Raw genomic sequence first — 19,297 nt, forward strand, 5'->3', positions numbered from 1 at the left:
ACTCCCCGTCCTGTCGTCCTGCCGTTCTGCACGTATAGCAGGAATCTTCTACTGCAACGTGTACTTCGCCTCGTATAAACACCTTTAACCTTGAAATGAATTTATTGTCATGTGGTTTCCTCCAGCCTGGAGACTTAAAGCGTTCAGTAATAATTAACCGTCTGGCTGGGTTTAGCAGAACGCGACCCAAAAATAGAAGCGATTTCACACAAAAACGTCTCTCCTTGAGCTTGAGACAGTCAGATCGATTACTTACGTTTACTGCCTGAATGCACTATTTTGCTAGTCTCAGCAATCATTTACTGTACGTCATAAATGCTCGCTCCGGTCTCACGTGTCCTGCGATGTATACAGACAGTGGTGACACGTGGTATTGTTTGTGTTTGTCATAACCCGAGTGCACTAAATAACATGTATAGGTAAAGTTACCGACTGTCTGATCTGGCTCATAGAGGAGGGCACTGAGTAGAAGACCCCACTCTATTCCCTGATAGGATATATGAACAAGAATTGTTTGTTTTAAAGGGGTGGTCCGAAGGCCAAAGTCATTTTCCTCCTAAATCCCTATCTGTTCAATGCCATAATCTAAACTATTTTCTCATATACTTGTATTAAAAATTCCAGAGTCTTCCCTGACTACACTACCTGTTTTTCTCTTTTTTTCTCTCTACTTCCTTTCTGATGATGCTTCATTTGAGAATCAGTGTATGTTGGGAAACTGAAACGAAGCCTCATTCAGGGGGCAGGCGCTGCGGTCACTGCGCAGCCCCTGCCCCCTCCCTGAAACGAAGCGTCATCAATGACACGCATTTCAGGGGCTGAGCTAGTCCCTGCGTACTGCGCATTATGAGATGTGCACAATGACAGCGCGCACTCTGTTGCCAGCTCAGATCAGTAGTAACGAACTGGCAACAGAGCGGTGTCAGTCAAAATATCCAGTGTGCAGAGTCCAGCACCGCCCCAGCAAGTGATGTCACTGGTCTCTGCAAGCCGGGTATTGTAACACTACTCTATTACCAGCTCATTACTGCTGATTTAAGCCAGCGAGAGAACGCGCTGTTATTGTGCACATCACACAGTGCACAGCATGCATGGACTAGACCAGCCCCTCAAATAAGTGTCACTGATGACACTTCATTTCAGGGAGGGGTCATGGGCTGCAGCAGTGACCGTAGAGTCTGTCCCCATGATGGTTTGTTTGAGAATCCAGCATGCAATGTAATTCTCAAACGAAGTATCATAAAAAAGAAAGTAGGGAAAAAAATAGAGAAGCAGTTACAGTAGTTAAGAAACACAGGAGCGCTGGGCAAAGCGGAAGAGATAGCTGCCGGCCAAACAATTGGTTGAGCCATTGTTCAACCTGCAACTAAATAATGTGTAGGGGTTGCTTGCCCACTGTTTTGACATATCTGTCACAAGGTATACAGTAACTGACACAATTGTTGCATTGATTTTAATGACTTTCTGTCTACAATTGCGTGTAAATTTTCACACCATTTGGAAATTGTTTGGGAGTAGTAAAGCTTCTATATACACTAGACTAAAGTCAGTCAAACTCGCAGAAATCATCAAGATCGCCCAATAGTCTAATGTGTATTGGGGCCTCTCGACTCTCCATCGACAGCTGATTAGGGGCACACAAGGATTAAGTTCTGCTCAATTTCAGTAGTCGATCTGTTTATTCTCTGATAGAGAGCTCATGAGTGCTCGTCCTGTGCATGGGGCGTTAGGAGAGATAGCTATCTAATGTATATGGGGGTTTCATGCTTTACTATCTTCTAGCATGTCTATATTTGAAGAAAAATATTTAGATTTCAGAGTCCTCATTGGTTGATACCTTTTAATGGCTAACTGAAAAGATGGTAACAAATTGCAAGCTTTTGAGACTACTCAGGTCGCTTCATCAGACATAAAATAACACAAAATCTGAAGAGTCACATATTTATTATACACAGCCAGACACAGAAATAATGCAATAGATGAGACAAGTGACGTAAAGCAGAACTATTACTATGGGAAAGGGATAAACAGTTGTGGCCGTAAGTATTGAAATAGTTCATAGATAAGGAGTGTGAAAGTTTTATTGTCCTGTGATTGAAGTCTGGTCTGGGGCTTTGATGCCCCCACAGGTCTGAGGAGCACTTTCATTAGTTGATATACAATTTGCAATTTGTTACCATCTTTTCAGTTAGCCATTAAAAGGTATCAACCACTGAGGACTTTCAAATCTAAATATTTCTCTATCTACAGGCTAACATGGCACAAAGATATATATTTTTCCTGTATATTTGAAGAAACATTTTAGGAGTATTTTTCCCTTAGAAATAAAATCAGATCCATTTCATTGTGAATTAGCTGAAGTTTCAAGTGAATGGGAATTATTGAAATCTCCATCTAACAAGCATCATTATTTCGGTCAGGCTACAAAATTAGGTTTTGTGTTCTGCCAAGCCAAATTCTGTGCACGAAAGTACACGGAGAAATGGGGAACAGTTGGAAGTCAAAGGGAGTTTTAGACAAAGAAATTTCATTAACACGACACACTGTGTAGCCCATAGAAAGTCTGTTTGTCTTTCTCTATTATCTGGGAGTTTAAAGGAGATTCACAAACAGTGGACAAAATTGAAGAGGCAGCTAATAAGGTTTGGCACTTTCTATACAAGAGGAAGCCAAAAGAAATGCTAAGAAACACTTAAATAGATGCTTGAAGTGATTCTCGCCATTCAACACACAAAAAAATGTGTTTTGATTCATTTCTTAAGGTATCATCATAATGAATAGTGGTTGAAGCTTTGCTACACGTCCCCTGCATAGATAGAGAGAGGCAAATGATAAAATGTTGGCAGATTGCAGCTAACACTAGGGGGAGTATAGGAGGCTACTGTATACTGTTGTACATTGAACTCAATACCATACCAGTATACATAATGCTCCTCAGCTCCCCCTGGTGGCGGCTATCATTGAACTATGCCTATGCAAGGTATCAGAAAAACAAAGCTCTGATCATTACAAAGTTGTATTGAGAAAGCTCAGAATTTTTTACATAAAAATTACATAGCATTAAAAGGTGGACATTAACGTAAAAGGAATCTGTCAGCAGGATTTCACATCTCAAACTATTTATATGCTCATGTAGCTATTTCAAAGACAAGTGTAGAAATAACTTTACATGGAGGAGGCGGTGCTGGGAAGGGAATAGAGCTGGAGTGACAAAGACTTCAGATCTGCCATAGCTCTTCAGCCTTAAGTGCATATCAATTCAAACACTGATTTCTCAGTAACAGAGGAGAGGACCGGCCATGTAAAGATATTACTGGACTTGTCTTTGAAAGAGCTACATGTACATAAATAGTTTGGGGGGTGAAATCCTGATGACAGATTCCCTTTAAAAAGAAAGTCAGAATTGCCATCTATAGACGTGTATTGTACAGGGTATAGGGTATTTGCGTGGCACTGGATGAGGAACAAAGACTGTGCCATCTGCAGCAGAAGCCGGTTGCTATATATTGCTTACTATATAAAATACAGCATATACCATAGTTATGTCGTATTATTTGTTCCCCATGGTGAAAGCAGTAAAAAAAAAAAAAAAAAAAAAGAATTGCTGTTTTTGTTCAGCTTGCTTCCTAAAAAAATGGACTGAAAAGTTATTAAAAAGACCTATGGACCCCAAAATGATACTGATAAAAAAAAATATAAAATGAAAATATAAAAATGTTAAGTTTCCCAGAATATGAAACTAGAATTTAAAAATAAATTTCTATATATATTTATATAGGTTATTATTTTAATTGTGTAAACGTATTAATACATAAAAGAATATAAATGTAGTAATAGTAATGCCGCAATCATACAACCCACAGAATAAAGTTAATTTGTCAACTATATGCCAATCATACTGGGTCACAGAATGAAGGTAACATGTTATTTCCGCCACACAATGAATGGAGCAAAATTTAAGACATAAAAAAAACAATGGCCTCAATTCATCAATGCCGGCGTTTTTCATACCAGTCTTGATGAGAAGGCATGCTGGACTCAGGAGTTCCTGTATCAATAAGAGGTACACTCATCTTAATGTACATATGTCAAACTCTGGCCCGTAAAGTGAGTATATTTGGCCTGCGCCCTAGATGCCGATATAGTTGAAAACAATCTTCTGATGCTCCCTCTCCCATCATTTCCCCTCTGTATCTGATGTCTTAGGGCAGCGGGCGTGATGAAGTCATTACAACGCGTCCAATGTATCGAGGTGTGCAGTGGATCTGAAGACATCATGAAGAGACCGGAGCAGCGGGGGAACGGGCAAAGGTGAGTATTTATAAATTTTATTTAATGTTTGGGCCCATTATTCTGTATGGAGCACTATATGGGGCCATTATACTGTATGGAGCACTATGTGGGCCCATTATACTGTATGGAGCACTATGTGGGCCCATTATACTGTATGGAGCACTATGTGGAGCACATTATTCTGTATGGAGCACTATGTGGAGCCCATTATACTGTATGGAGCACTATGTGGAGCACATTATTCTGTATGGAGCACTATGTGGGCCCATTATACTGTATGGAGCACTATGTGGGCCCATTATACTGTATGGAGCACTATGTGGAGCACATTATTCTGTATGGAGCACTATGTGGAGCCCATTATACTGTATGGAGCACTATGTGGAGCACATTATTCTGTATGGAGCACTATGTGTGCCCATTATACTGTATGGAGCACTATGTGGAGCACATTATTCTGTATGGAGCACTATGCGGGGCCATTATACTGTATGGAGCACTATGTGGGGCCCATTATACTGTATGGAGGACTATGTGGGGCCCATTATTCTGTATGGAGGACTATGTGGGGCCCATTATACTGTATGGAGCACTATGTGGAGCACATTATTCTGTATGGAGCACTATGTGGGCCCATTATACTGTATGGAGCACTATGTGGAGCACATTATTCTGTATGGAGCACTATGTGGGGCCATTATACTGTATGGAGCACTATGTGGGGCCCATTATTCTGTATGGGGGACTATGTGGGGCCCATTATTCTGTACGGAGGACTATGTGGGGCCCATTATTCTGTATGGAGGACTATGTGGGGCACATTATTCTGTATGGAGCACTACGTGGGGCCCATTATACTGTATGGAAGACTATGTGGGGTCCATTATTCTGTATGGAGGACTATGTGGCGCCATTATTCTGTATGGAGGACTATGTGGGGTCCATTATACTGTATGGAGGACTATGTGGGGCCCATTATTCTGTATGGAGGACTATGTGGGGCCCATTATTCTGTATGGAGGACTATGTGGGGCACATTATTCTGTATGGAGCACTATGTGGGGCCCATTATAATGTATGGAGGACTATGTAGGGCACATTATTCTGTATGGAGGACTATGTGGCGCCATTATTCTGTATGGAGGACTATGTGGGGCCCCTTATTCTGTATGGAGGACTGTGTGGGACCTATTATACTGTATGGAGGACTGTGTGGGGCCCATTATTCTGTATGGTGGACTATGTGAGGCACATTATTCTGTATGGAGCACTATGTGGGGCCCATTATTCTGTATGGAGGACTATGTGGGGCACATTATTCTGTATGGAGGACTATGTGGGGCCCATTATACTGTATGGATCACTATGTGGGTCACATTTTTCTGTATGGAGGACTATGTGGGGCACATTATTCTGTATGGAGGACTACGTGGGGCACATTATTCTTTATGGAGGACTATGTGGGGCCATTATACTGTTTGGAGCACTATGTGGGGCCATTATACTGTATGGAGCACTGTGTGGGGCCCATTATACTGTATGGAGGACTATGTGGTGCCATTAAATTGTATGGAGGACTATGTGGGGCCCATTATTCTGCATGAAGGACTATGTGGGGCCATTATACTGTATGGAGGACTATGTGGTGCCCATTATTCTGTATGAAGGACTATGTGGGGCCATTATACTGTATGTAGGACTATGTGGGGCCATTATACTGTATGGAGCACTATGTGGGGCCATTATACTGTATGGAGCACTATGTGAGGCCATTATACTGTATGGAGCACTATGTGGGGCCATTATACTGTGTCGAGCAATATGTGAGGCCATTATACTGTATGGAGCACTATGTGGGACCACTATACTGTATGGAGGACTATGTGGGGCCACTATTCTGTATGGAGGACTATGTGGGGCACATTATTCTGTATGGAGGACTATGTGGGGCACATTATTCTTTATGGAGGACTATGTGGGGCCATTATACTGTATGGAGCACTATGTGGGGCCATTATACTGTATGGAGCACTGTGTGGGGCCCATTATACTGTATGGAAGACTATGTGGTGCCATTAAATTGTATGGAGGACAATGTGGGGCCCATTATTCTGCATGAAGGACTATGTGGGGCCATTATACTGTATGGAGGACTATGTGGTGCCCATTATTCTGTATGAAGGACTATGTGGGGCCATTATACTGTATGGAGGACTATGTGGGGCCATTATGCTGTATGGAGCACTATGTGGGGCCATTATACTGTATGGAGGACTATGTGGTTCCATTATACTGTATGGAGCACTATGTGAGGCCATTATACTGTATGGAGCACTATGTGGGGCCATTATACTGTGTCGAGCAATATGTGAGGCCATTATACTGTATGGAGCACTATGTGGGACCACTATACTGTATGGAGGACTATGTGGGGCCATTATTCTGTATGGAGGACTATGTGGGACCACTATACTGTATGAAGGACTATGTGGGACCACTATACTGTATGGAGGACTATGTGGGACCATTATACTGTATGGAAGGCAAACCAGGGCCACGTTATACTGTATGGACGATTATGTGGGGCCCATTATATTGTATGGAGTGGGGATTACAGTTGGAGTATCATACTGTGGATACAGTAGGGTCATCATACCGTGCGTGTGGAGGGTACTGTGCAGGAATTCACTGTGGGGGTATCATACTGTGTTTGGGGGCACTTTTGTTTGCATTATACTTTATTATCTGTATTATTCAAAGTTTTTTTTATCCTTTTTTATTACATGTTTAAATCATACTATTGGGCCATATGCTTTTACTGCTCTTCCATAACATGTTATATTATGCCAATATTTTATTCTAAGATCTATTCATTAAAATGTACTTTGTTCGTGGGACAACCCCTTTATGTTTGTTTCCATGTGAAAAAGTTAATTGTTATATTTGATGTTAAGTAAAAATTTCCTCAATTGTAGACATTTTTTTAATAAACATCAAAGTTGACCGGTGACTTTGTCCAAGCTTTTAATTTTGGCCCTCTGTGTATTTGAGTTTGACATCCCTGTAAATGAGTTTGGCGTCTCTGAAAAGAGGCATGCACATCCGTGTGCATCTCACCACAAATCTCACTCCAGTCGGGGACCGGAGTAAGATTTGTGGTGTAAGGAATGCCGTGTCATGAATTTGATGAACATGAGTTGCCATGTCCCTTTCCCTCCCCAGCTTTGCCCAATTTTTGGAGCTGGGTGATAATGGCGCAAGACCGCCAAATGTTGCTAAATTGTGCCAACATTTTGTGACTTTTCAAAGCTTTTCACAGTAGAATTCTGGTCTAAAAAGCTTTGATGAATGGAATCCAATGTGTTTTTGAAAAATAGAACTTGTCTGGAAAGAAAAAAGAAAAATTGCTACGTCCTTAAGGGAAAATGAAGAAGAGAAATAAACTTGAAATGGGAAATCATTGCTACGCAGTCACTGCAGCAGAGCCAGGCGTCTTCCCTTCATACTCCGATAGTATATCTTTCCTTGACTCTTTTATTAGATCGGTTATGTTGCACTACCGAGATATCCTAGTTTTATCCTGATAAACGTGAGTGCGGAAGAGCAGCGTCTCCACCTTCTTGTTTATATCAGGGTGACATGACGTTGCACAATACGGTCTCCTCATGTCTCCAATCATCCTGGGTAACTCGGTGTCACAATTATTGGCTTATATGAGATAAGTGACAGTACATGTTCATTACAGGTGGACAAAGTCCAGCTGGCACTTTAAGACAATCTGTTGTCAGTTATACAGTTTTCCGTAGAAACAGTTCTGATAATACTGTGTTAGCAACATCTGATGAGCTCTTCAATATTGAGTAACAAACTTTACCAACAGCTGATCATCTTGTCCATGTGTCACAGGTGCCAACTCCAATCATTTACTATTGCTGCCATATATTCCTACAGTGCATAAAAACTAAATAACTTCAGGCCAGTCGTGAGGGTTGTCAAGACAGTGGAGATGATCAAATCTTTTAAAATTTGAATCCACCACGTTTGGTGAATTTTTCTCAAAACAATTCAATTTGCCGCAAATCACAGGTACTCCAATTGCTCTTAAAAGACGTGTGCAAGACTCTGAGGTCTTCTAGGACTGTATCCAACCTGTTTCAATCTCATTAACACAAAAGCAGCCTTAGTAATGTCAAAGTGCTCTCACCACAAAAATGGATGGTAATCTAGTAATAACCAACAACCAGATTTCTAACACAGTGCAGTGACAGGATTTTCCTGTTTTTAATAATACAAATGGTCAAAAAATTATCCCTCTTAGTCATTTGTGGACCATTTTGTGGAAAACACTAGCTCAAACTGATAGTGTCACTGTCAGAGGTAACATCATTCTGCTGTGACTGAGAGGAATAATGTACCATATATTCCATAATGCCCACCTCTTCCTTCCCACTAATATGCTAAGAGGCAAAAGAGACAAACTGTGACCTGTGTTAGTACTATTACCCAGACGGCTTGTGCAAGTATGGTTGGTGGTGATCCTGCTGCTGCTAGCGACTCCCACAATGTTAGCCGTGGTTTTTGTTTTTTTTACTTATACACTACTCCGCCCATTGCAATTAGCATTTTTCATTTACCATATATTGTGTACAACATTATATTTAATTTTGAATTTTTTTCAATCACAATTATTCAATGTGTGCCAAAAAGAATGTAATAAGAAAATGTTAGGTAGGTATATGTACAGATAGAAAAATGTGGCGGCAGTACGGAGGTGACGTGTACTGTTATCAAATTGGACTAGTACAACAGGTGTACAAAAACAGACAAGCACAGTTGAATGTTTACATTTTTTACTATTTTTTTCACTATTTTTTAAACAATATTCTACCCCTTTCCCAAAAATGACAAAATAAGAGCTGGTAAGGAGGTACACAACTAAAAAGTCAGCTCCTGAAATAGGACACTGTAATATCATGGCATGTATAGATGTAAAATTTGACTATTAAAACATGTGCAAATTAAATTAAAAATTGCAACATGCATATTTTGGGAGTTAGATAGTGGCAATTATGTAAGTATCTGGATTTGGGGGAATTTCCTTTTTGTATATTAAAAAAAATGATTCCTTCTTCCCAAAAATGATTACATAAGCAATGCAAAAACACAGTACAGTCACTTGTGACAAGCAAGCACACCATCTCTGACTGACACTGATTTCAGATTTTCTTTCCTGTAAAAATTATTGAGCTATCTTGCTTCTGCTTTTTAGTGCATTAAAAGTGAAGAAAAATATGCGTAATTGTAATTCAAATGTCATCTACACCATATTGATGATCAAACTGAGTCTGTTACTGCTGTTGGCACCTCGCCTATCTCTCTCCCCCTATCAAACAACTCTCTGTATAAGGACACGGCCTCACTATCAGTATTTGGTCAGTATTTTTTCTCAGGCGTGGGTGCTAAAACCAGGTGAAGAACAATCAGAGAAAATGTATGATAGAAATAAGTGTACCAATTCTGTATGTATCACCCACTCCTAGTTTTGGCTCCCACTCCTGAGAAAAAATACTGACCAAATACTCATAGTGGGGCCTTATTTGCAGACTACACTCATCTTCTTCACTGCTGCAGTTATACAGACATTACTATGTGGAGTATTTGTCCTCGGTTTTAAAGTTTTCTATTCTATTCTTGTTTCTTGCTGGTCTGTGAGCTGTGACGTCCTCTCACTATCATGATACAACTCTAAAATGCCTGCTGCATTCCATGCTTAGGATTTTTTACAGGCTATGATAGTCCCTCCTCATTGCGCTATACCATGTGATAGCTACAAGGCATTATGGGGAAGCTCGCGCCTAAGATCATGTCAGCCTTTTGAGACTGATGCAATCTTCTGCAATGTGTAAAAGGTGGTGGCTATTTTTTTTGTGATTTACGTCAATCAAATCACAAATTGTTTGAACTCACCGGGACCTGTGGATTTCATAAAATTCGTCTCAAATTCAATTTGTATCTGTAACGGGTCTGGGAGGCGGAACCTCAGAGCTACTATACAAGGAGGCGGTCCTTGTAAGGGAGCGGGTGGCGACCAGGGAAGACGGGCTGGAAGTCTCAGCAGGTGAACGGGACAGTCTCTGAGTGAACGGGACAGTCTCTGAGTGAACGGGACAGTCTCTGAGTGAACGGGCTGGAGGTCACGGCAAGTGACCGGGGCAGTCTCTAGGTATAGGGTTGGTACGACCTGTGGCGGCTGAAGATAGACGTGAGCTCCCAGGTGAGCAGGCGAGAGTCTCTGGATGAACGGGTGGTCACAGCATGTGACGGCGGAGCCTCCAGGAAGACCAGCGGACAGGCGACAGATGAGCGCTCCCAGGTGAGCGGGCAGAAGTCTCTGGACAGGCGGGTGGTCACAGCACGTGACGGCAGAGCCTCCGGGTAGGCAAACAGACAGGTAGCAGAAGAGCGCTCCCAGGTGAGCGGGCAGGAGTCACTGGACAGGCAGGTGGTCACAGCACGTGACAGCGGAGCCTCCAGGTAGGCTAGCAGGCAGATAGCAGATGTGCGCTCCCAGGTGAGCGGGCAAGCTGGTCCATAGACAGACTGACAGGAGTTGGAAGGCAGACCGTCGGACCTCAGGCAGGCAGGCAGGTAGCTGATGTGCGCTCCCAGGTGAGCGGGCAGGCTGGTCCTTAGACAGACTGACAGGATTAGTAAGGCAGACCGTCGGACCTCAGACAAGCTGGCAGGTATCTGATGTGCGCTCCCAGGTGAGCGGGCAAGCTGGTCCTTAGACAGACTGACAGGATTAGTAAGGCAGACCGTCGGACCTCAGACTAGCAGGCAGGTAGCAAGTAATCAGGCAGGAATCTGGCAGGTAACTGGCAGGTAACTGGCAACGGGACCTGAGGGCTGAAGCACAGGTGAGACACAGGTGCAAACAACATTGCTCGGGCACCTCCATTTTGGAGGAGGTGCCTTATATACGGTAAAGTCCTCCGGCCATTGGCCGGGGACTCCTTAGGACGGCGCGCGCGGCCCCTTTAAGAGGGAGGGAGGGCGCGCGCGCGCGCCCTAAGCACAGTGGCCGGGAAGGAGCGCGCGCTGCCAGCAGAGCGGGAGAGGGACGCCGGGCACGGAGCAGAGCGGTGAGGGGAACAGCGTCCCTGCCTAGCAGAGGGCAGGGACGCCGGCACTACAGTATCAAATATTAGTTCATCTCTACAAAGCAATTCTAAAATTAAAATTTAGGGCTGTGGTTCCTTACTCGCCTAGGAAAATGTCTCCTAACTTCTAATGTTATTATTACACAATTAAAGTATAAATATGAGTCCAAATAATAATGGTATATAGTATCCATATATCTCTCCCATAATACCCATACAACAGAACCACTGACATCAGTGCCCCAAACAAAGCCATGCACGATCTATGGATGCAGTGTCAGACTGGGGAGCCAAGAGCCCACCAGTAACCAACTCCAGGGCCCCACTTTTCAGCTACATGCAAATGTGACATTATCCTCAATCACATATATAACAATGAACTGGGTAGATTGTTAAATTGATAAGATGCTGCCTTTGTCTGCACATAATGATTCACGTATATTGTGCCAAGTACTGCTCGTATAAGAGGGTGGTGGCCCACCAGAGGATTCTCCTGCTCTCCTGTGGGCCAGTCCAAGCCTGTATGGATGTTAATAACCAGGGTTTTAATTACCCAAGTGAAATTTTAATACACTGTGGATTGAAAATGTCAAATAGTTCACAAACAAAGGTCATATATGCATACTTGCTAACTGTTCCCCATTTGCCGGGATTGTCGTGAATTTTCAGACCAAATCCCAGCAAATTCTGGGGCAATGTCGTTACGAGGAGGGTCCTCTTGGATGGGTTGATAGGTGGGATATAGACGTCCCTTTTCCCCAAACAGAAATAGTGGCATGAAAATTACCAAGGCACAGTGTGTCAATACTAGTATCAGTGTGTCCAAAGTATTGTACTATGTAGAGTACAAATGATATACAGTACACCATTAACAGCGTCATACATATGCAAATAGTAGTAACATACATTCTACAAATCTCAGAGCTCTGTCATCCAGATGCTCACATTAGGTCATACACTTTGTAACTTTCAGGACATTCAGGACCAGGCACAAGTCCAGAACCGTATATGTAGATACTACAAACTCTCAAAGGAACCCAAAAACTAGAGAATGCTCCTTCTTATCTGCACTGATTGCTAATTTCCCACAGAGTCCCTCCATGGCTGTAGAACCTGTTGGTTTTTTTTTTGCATAGGGGCAGCACGGTGGCTCAGTGGTTAGTAGTGTTGCTTTGCAGCACTGGGATCTTTGAGTGTATGTTCTCCCTGGGTTTGCATGGGTTTTCTCAGGGTTCTCTAAATCCATCACTATAGGGTTGAGGATCACAACCAGGTTCCAGTCATTGGGGTCCGTAATTAATCCTATTGAATAAATATTGTGTATTTGGGCTTTAAGTATAGTTTTTTGGTACAGGGGAAACATTCCATGAGGTCAATGAGACATTTCAAAATATATGAGTTGGTGAAAAATTTGGTAACTGGGGACTAAAAACAAAGGTTTAGGGCATATTCAAGTCCCCTACTGATCTAATTTTCAGAGTTTTAAAGATGAAAAAAGACACAGTTTTTTCGAGTTTAACCTAACATCCTGATCCAGTGGCAGGCGAAAACCCCATGAGGAAGATCCTAATTATGCCATATTAGGGACAAATTTCCTTCTAACTTCACAAACAGCAATCAGACTAGTTTCCTGGATCAACGTCTCATCACAGAATCTAGTACCCATAACACATAATATTATATTTCTCAAGAAAGGCATGCAGGCCCTCCTTAAACTTTTTTTAGTGAATAGACCACTGCAACATTGTGTGGCAGAGTTCCATAAATTTGAAGCTCTTACAGTAAAGAATCTCTAGTCTCACTGCTCTTACAGTAAAGAATCTCTAGTCTCACTGCTCTTACAGTAAAGAATCTCTAGTCTCACTACTTTTACAGTAAAGAATCTCTAGTCTCACTGCTCTTACAGTAAAGAATCTCTAGTCTCACTGCTCTTATAGTAAAGAATCTCTAGTCTCATAGCTCTTACGGTAAAGAATCTCTAGTCTCACTACTTTTACAGTAAAGAATCTCTAGTCTCACTGCTCTTACAGTAAAGAATCTCTAGTCTCACTGCTCTTATAGTAAAGAATCTCTAGTCTCATAGCTCTTACAGTAAAGAATCTCTAGTCTCACTACTTTTACAGTAAAGAATCTCTAGTCTCACTGCTCTTACAGTAAATAATCTCTAGTCTCACTGCTCTTACAGTAAATAATCTCTAGTCTCACTACTTTTACAGTAAAGAATCTCTAGTTTCACTGCTCTTACAGTAAAGAATCTCTAGTCTCACTGCTCTTACAGTAAAGAATCTCTAGTCTCACTGCTCTTACAGTAAAGAATCTCTAGTCTCACTGCTCTTACAGTAAATAATCTCTAGTCTCACTGCTCTTACAGTAAATAATCTCTAGTCTCACTGCTCTTACAGTAAATAATCTCTAGTCTCACTACTTTTACAGTAAAGAATCTCTAGTTTCACTGCTCTTACAGTAAAGAATCTCTAGTCTCACTGCTCTTACAGTAAAGAATCTCTAGTCTCACTGCTCTTACAGTAAATAATCTCTAGTCTCACTGCTCTTATAGTAAAGAATCTCTAGTCTCACTGCTCTTACAGTAAAGAATCTCTAGTCTCACTGCTCTTACAGTAAATAATCTCTAGTCTCACTGCTCTTATAGTAAAGAATCTCTAGTCTCACTGCTCTTACAGTAAAGAATCTCTAGTCTCAACACTCTTACAGTAAAGAATCTCTAGTCTCACTTCTCTTACAGTAAAGAATCTCTAGTCTCACTGCTCTTAAAGTAAAGAATCGATAATCTCACCGATTTCACAGTAAAGAATCGTCGTCTATGATGGCTAAAAATAGAAGATTCCCCCTTGTCACTGTCGCAGGCCTAGCTGTAAAAATATCATTAGAAAGATCTTTGTACTGTCCCCTCATATATTTGTACATTGTAATCAGATCGCCCCTAAGTTTTTGTTTTTCCAAACTGAATAACCCCAAGCTTGATAACCTGTCTTGTTATTGCAGCCCACCCATTCCCTTAACCCCTTAACAACATTAGACGTACTAATACGTGTCTGTGCCCTGGGACTTAAGAGCCAGACCCGTATTAGTACGTCATCGCGATCGCGTGCGCACACAGGCTGTGCGGGCGCGATCGCCGCCGGGTGTCAGCTGATTGTCACAGCTGACACCCAGTTTTATGTGCAGGGAGCGGTCCCGCACTGCTCCCAGCACATTAACCCCCGCAATGCTGCGATCGAAGTCGATCGCAGTCGATCGCAGCATTGCGGTGGCAAGGGGAGGTGATCGCAGATACTCACCTCCTCTTCCGGCCTCCAGCGCTGTCTGCCGTGGCTTCCAGGATTTTGCCATGACGACCCGATGTCCTCATGACAACATCCGGGTTACCAGACAGCAGGAAGATTTTTTGGACATGCGCAGTGCATCTCCAAACTATCTTCTCCCTGTCCAGCGCTGACTGCCTGCATAGCACAGGGATGGTGCTCCATCCCTATGCCATGCAGGCGATCAGAATAAAAAAAGTGAAAGTCCCATAGTGGGCCAAAGTAAAAAAGTATAAAAACTGTCAGAAAGTGAAAAAAAAAAAAAAAAAAACTGTAAAAATATTTTTTAAAAAAATCCACCAAAAATAAAAATATAATGCATCCATCAATAAATATTATTATAAAAACAAAAGCAAACAAACAATAAAAGTACACATATTTGGTATCACCGTGTCCGGAACGACCTGACCTATAAATCTGTACCGCTAGTTAACCCCTTCAGTGAACACGGTAAAAAAAAAAAAAAAACGAAGCAAAAAACAATGCTTTATCACCATACTGCCAAACAAAAAATGGAATAACACGCGATTGAAAAGACGAATATAAATAAAAATGGTACCGCTGAAAACGTCATCTCGTCCCGCAAAAAACAAGCTGCCATACTGCTCCATCAGCCAAAAAATAAAAAAGTTATAGCTCTCAGAATAAAGCTATGCTAAAAAATAATTTTTTCTATAAAATTGCTTTTATTATGTAAAAGTGCAAAACATAGAAAAATTATATAAATGTGGTACCGCTGTAAACATACTGACCCGAAGAATAAAGCTGCCTTATCAATTTTACCACACGTGGAACAGAATAAAAAAAAAGCAAAAAAAACAATTCCTGAATTGTTGTTTTTTGTTTATTCTGCCTCCCAAAAATCGGAATAAAAAGCAATCAAAAAATGTCACGTGCCTGAAAATGGCACCAATAACAACGTCAACTCATCCCGCAAAAAACAAGCCGTCACATGACTGTCTGCCAAAATCTGGAAAAATTATAGCTCTCAAAATATGGCGATGCAAAAACTAGATTTTACAAAAAATGCGTCTTTTAGTGTGTGACAGCTGTCAGTCATAAAAACCCCATATGATTCTGGTATTGCTGTAGTCTCACCGACCCGAAGAATAAGGTCGTCTAATCACTTATACCGCACGAGGAACGGCGTAAAAAATAAACTCTCGGGTTAGGGCTGGGTTTGGGGTTAGGGTTGTGTTGGGGTTGGGATTTTTTTCAAAGGTAAGAAAAAAAGATGACGATATGGCGACTAGTGTTGAGCGCAAGTGCTCCCTACTTGAGTTTGCATCGGGTGCTCTGGTATGCATTGAGTATCGTGGGTATTTGAGTGACATGCTCGAGTCTCCGCCCCATATGCTTCGCGGCCAAAAAAACGTTGCGGGGATTGCCTGCCATGCACGAGCGATCCCCGCATGTTTTTTTTTTGAGTGTCTAATAACCGTGAAGCATGCGGGGCAGGGACTCGAGCATGTCACTCGAGCACACGCAGTACATGGTGCATACCTGAGTACCCGATGCAAACTCAAGTAGCGAGCACTTGCGCTCCAGACTGACAACTTATTCAATATGATGACCTAATGTTATCAAATTCTGTGTCGTACCTCTGGGTTCAAAATGTTCACTATACCCCTTAATAAAATCCTTGAGGGGTATAGTTTCCAAAATGGGGTCACTTGTGGGGGAGCTCCACTGTTTAGGCACATCAGGGGCTCTCCAAACGCGACATGGTGTCTGCTAACAAATTGAATGGAAAATCGGCTCAAATTGTTAGCGGACGCCATGTTGCGTTTAGAGAGCCCCTGCGTGCCTAAACATTGGAGCTCCCCCACAAGTGACCTGATTTTGGAAACTAGACCCCCCAAGGCACCTATCTAGATGCATAGTGAGCACTTGGAACCCCCAGGTGCTTCACAAATTGATTCGTAAAAATGAAAAAGTCTTTTTTTTTCCACTTTTTAATTTTTACGAATCAATTTGTGAAGCACCTGGGGGTTCCAAGTGCTCACTATGCATCTAGATAGGTGCCTTGGGTGGCCTAGTTTCCAAAATGGGGTCACTTGTGGGGAAGCTCCAATGCTTAGGCACACAGGAGCTCTCCAAACGTGACATGGTGTCCGCTAACAAATTAGAACCATGTCGCGTTTGGAGAGCCCCTGTGTGCCTAAACATTTGAGCTCCCCCACAAGTGACCCCATTTTGGAAACTAGACCACCCAAGGCACCTATCTAGATGCATAGTGAGCACTTGGAACCCCCAGGTGCTTCACAAATTGATTCGTAAAAATGAAAAAGTGAAAAAAAAAAACACTTTTTCATTTTTACGAATCAATTTGTGAAGCACCTGGGGGCTCCAAGTGCTCACTATGCATCTAGATAGGTGCCTTGGGGGGTCTAGTTTCCAAAATGGGGTCACTTGTGGGGGAGCTCCAATGTTTAGGCACACAGGGGCTCTCCAAACGCAACATGGTGTCCGCTAACAATTTGAGCCGATTTTCCATTCAATTTGTTAGCGGACACCATGTTGCATTTGGAGAGTCCCTGTGTGCCTAAACATTGGAGCTCCCCCACAAGTAACCCCATTTTGGAAACTAGACCCCCAAAGGCACATATCTAGATGCATAGTGAGCACTTGGAACCCCCAGGTGCTTCACAAATTGATTCGTAAAAATGAAAAAGTGAAGAAAAAAAAAAAAACACTTTTTCATTTTTACGAATCAATTTGTGAAGCACCTGGGGGATCCAAGTGCTCACTATGCATCTAGATAGGTGTCTTGGGTGGTCTAGTTTCCAAAATGGGGTCACTTGTGGGGGAGCTCCAATGTTTAGGCACATCAGGGGCTCTCCAAACACAACATGGCGTCCGCTAATTATTCAAGCAAATTTTACAATCAAAAAGTCAAATGGCGCTCCTTCCCTTCCGAGCCCTGCCATGCGCCCAAACAGTGGTTTTTCCCCACATATGGGGTATCTGCGTGCCCAGGGGAAATTGCACAACAAATTTTGGGGTCCATTTTTTCTTGTTACCCCTGTGAAAATAAAAAAAATTGGGTCTAAAGTAACATTTTTGTGAAAAAAGTTAAATGTTCATTTTTTTCTTCCACATTCAAAAAATTCCTGTGAAGCACCTGAAGGGTTAATAAAGTTCTTGAATGTGGTTTTGAGCACCTTGAGGGGTGCAGTTTTTAGAATGGTGTCACTTTTGGGTACTTTCTGTCATAAAGACCTCTCAAAGTCACTTCAAATGTGATGTGGTCCCTAAAAAAATGGTTTTGTAAATTTTGTTGGAAAAATGAGAAATCGCTGGTCAACTTTTAACCCTTATAGCTCCCTAACAAAAAAAATTTTAGTTCCAAAATTGTGCTGATGTAAAGTACACATGTGGGAAATGTTATTTATTAAGTATTTTGTGTGACATATCTCTCTGATTTAAGGGCATAAAAATTCAAATTTTGAAAATTGCAAAATTTTCAAAATTTTCACCAAATTTCCGTTTTTTTCACAAATAAATGCAAGTGATATCGAAGAAATTTTACCAAAATCATGAAGTACAATATGTCACGAAAAAACAGTCTCAGAATCAGGGGGATCCGTTGAAGCGTTCCAGAGTAATTACCTCAAAGTGACAGTGGTCAGAATTGTAAAAATTGGCCTGGTCCAGGGGCGGACACAGACTGTAGTGGGCCCCTGTGCAAGAAATTTTTGGGGGCCCCCCCCCTGCGCTTCATAAGGCAACAAAGTTATGTAAACATAACCCCCCCATGTGCAGCTCTCATCCCCCCCATGTGCAGCTCACCCCCCCGATGCATCTCTCATCCCCCCCGTGCATCTCTCACCCCCCCATGTGCATCTCTCACCCCCCCATGTGCATCTCTCACCCCCCCATGTGCATCTCTCACCCCCCCATGTGCATCTCTCATCCCCCCATGTGCATCTCTCATCCCCCCCATGTGCATCTCTCATCCCCCCATGTGCATCTCTCATCCCCCCCATGTGCATCTCTCACCCCCCCATGTGCATCTCTCATCCCCCCCATGTGCATCTCTCATCCCCCCCATGTGCATCTCTCATCCCCCCCATGTGCCCCTCTCTCATCCCCCCATGTGCATCTCTCATCCCCCCCCATGTGCATCTCTCACCCCCCCCATGTGCATCTCTCATCCCCCCCATGTGCATCTCTCATCCCCCCCATGTGCATCTCTCATCCCCCCCATGTGCATCTCTCATCCCCCCCATGTGCATCTCTCATCCCCCCATGTGCATCTCTCATACCCCCCGTGCATCTCTCATCCCCCCCACTCCTAGTTAATTAATTGTATTTAAGAAAAATAAAACTTGTTATACTTACCCCCATGCGATCCCTGCAGAATCCTGGCGCTCGTCCACGTCGCTGCCACCAGGCTCTCCTGACGTTCGGCCATGTGACGGTGCCACATACATAGCCAACAGCTTTTGTTTTGGCCAAAAGATTTTTAAAGCCGCCACCACGATAAGGTAGACTCTTCTGGCCGGGCCCTACTCT

The 19,297-nt window shown here is 42.6% G+C and overlaps 1 long non-coding RNA gene across 1 annotated transcript in view; it reads right to left on the reverse strand.

Moving 5' to 3' along the window:
• Positions 1-19,297, reverse strand: part of LOC141171536 (uncharacterized) — a 93,036-nt gene that overhangs the window by 1,065 nt on the left and 72,674 nt on the right. The gene's annotated exons all lie outside the window — the stretch shown is intronic.

The sequence above is a fragment of the Phyllobates terribilis genome, unplaced genomic scaffold (assembly GCF_046119375.1).
Source record: "Phyllobates terribilis strain yellow unplaced genomic scaffold, ASM4611937v1 Scaffold_12__6_contigs__length_324123572, whole genome shotgun sequence".
NCBI classification, from domain to species: domain Eukaryota; kingdom Metazoa; phylum Chordata; class Amphibia; order Anura; family Dendrobatidae; genus Phyllobates; species Phyllobates terribilis.